Here is a 2,500-nt window from a genome sequence, read left to right on the forward strand (position 1 = left end):
GCAGTGAAGTCACAGCCCGTGTCCACCGAGAAGGGCACGGGGGCGCCCACTGCACGTCGAGGTCGACCATAGGGCACCCGTCCCCGTCCCAGTAGAGGGGCAGGACGTCAGAGTCGTGGTCCATTCCGCCTCGAGGAAGGCAAACGCGATGTCTCAAGGTCGACCTCAAGCGTCCTCTGCCTTTGGAGGGCGAGGCCAGGAGGGGAGGCGGGTGGCCGGCGCTGTAACGAGGTTGCGCGCACACACACACACACACACACACACACACACACACACACACACACACACACACACACACACACACACACACACACACACACACACACACACACACACACACACATACACACACACACACACACACACACATACACAAATGTGTGTGTGTATGTATGTGTGTGAGAGAGAGAAAGATTAATAAATGCAAAGACAGATAGATAGAGAGAGAGATTAATAAGTACAGAGATATATATATAGAGAGATATATAGATAGAGAGAGAGAGAGAAGAGAGGAGTGTTTGCATGAGTGCGTGTAGAATTAACATGGGATTGGGTGTGCATGCAGGCGTTCGAATGTGTTTGCTTTTGAATGAGCGTGTGTCTTTGTATGTGTGTGTGCGTGTGCTCGTGTGTATGTATGTGTCTGTCTCCGTGTGTGTGTTTTAATGTTTGTAAGTGCGTGTGAATGTGTATCTTTGCGGGTGAGAGTGTGTGGGGGGGGTGTGTGTGTGTGTGTGTGTGTGTGTGTGTGTGTGTGTGTGTGTGTGTGTGTGTGTGTGTGTGTGTGTGTGTGTGTGTGTGTGTGTGTGTGTGTGTTTGTTTGTGTGTGTGTGTATAATTATGTATGCATACAACTTTTTGTGTGTTTGTGTGCGCATCGGTAAATTTATGTGTATGTGTATATTTCTGTGCACGTGCGGTTTTGTGTATTTGTGTATGTGCATTCAAGAACATGTATAAGTGTGTGTATATGTGTATACACATACACATATACATACATACGTATGTATGATGTATATCTGAATGTATTTTTACACATGGACGCATGTGGGTATGTTGCGTGCGCGCGTGCGTGTGTATGTGTGTGTGTGTGTGTTTGTGTGTGTCTGTGTATGTGCGTGTTATGTATACAAAAAAATATGTGTGTACAATTTGTTATTTTTTTGTACGCGCATGTGTGAATTTGTGTGTGTGTGTGCTATTGTATACGTGTATGTGTGTGTGTGACTGTGTATGTATATTTATGTACATGTATACGTGCGTGCATTTCTGTATAAGTATGCAAGGATGTGTATTTGTGTGTATGTGTGCGTCGGTGTATGTGTGTGTGTATGTGTATGTGTGTGTGTGTGTGTGTATGTTAATAAACACATATATATATATGTAATATATATATATATATATATATATATATATATATATATATATATATATATATATATATATATGTATATATATATAAATCTGTATAATTTATGTGTATATATATATATATATATATGTATATATATAAATCTGCTTAATTTATATATATATATATATATATATATATATATATATATATATATATATATATGTATATATATAAATATATATATACATATATATATACATATATATATACATACATACATATATATATATATATATATATATATATATATATATATATATATATATATATATATATATATTTATTACATGAAGAAGATAAAGAAAAGAATCGGAGGCAATAGGGAAATGGGAAGCAGAAAATAAGAAATAAAACGCAAAATGGTCTTCTAATAGATAAACACATGCAAACACGCAGTTCCAATGGCTGATTTTACTTTATAAATTCTCGCAAAGTCGCTCCGACCAAGAACACCAATTGTACCAGTCAATCGTCGCACGAAGCATGGCGGTTCAGGCACACTTGTTCCTTATTTCATCAAGATCGGTTAAATAATGATCATTAAATAATAACCATTAAATAATCACTGAGATCGATCGCAAGTGGAGTCTCGAAGTCGAAGTCATTATTCTCACACGTATAAAGAGATTTTTGTTCTTGTCTGATTTACACAAAACGATTGCAGAATCGGTATAAAAGTTCTGCTTCTTAATTGTCACACAAAGTAATAGCTGGCAGTTCTTTCCAAACATCCCAGATGTATCAGAACTGAGGTGTCATTATACGGGAAAATGTCTACATCCATGATAACAATAAAAAATAATAAAATTAGTAATGATAATGATCATATACGAGCGTTGTGCATACATAAAATAAGATCAATGATAAAAACGAAGAATAACGATAACCCTTATAGAAGATCTCACTAGCAAAGCAAGCTCAACGAAGACTTCCGTGGAAATCAGTGATTTTATGAGAATCTTTTAATAAACGATTATCGCGAAATAAACAAAGTCCGCGGGTTGGCAACACTTGGGCGTACCGAGCGACCTTGACATTGCCTTCGGCGGAGTCACGTTTTCTGTTCATTCGTTCATTCTCTTTATC

This window comes from Penaeus vannamei, chromosome 16 (assembly GCF_042767895.1).
Source record: "Penaeus vannamei isolate JL-2024 chromosome 16, ASM4276789v1, whole genome shotgun sequence".
NCBI classification, from domain to species: domain Eukaryota; kingdom Metazoa; phylum Arthropoda; class Malacostraca; order Decapoda; family Penaeidae; genus Penaeus; species Penaeus vannamei.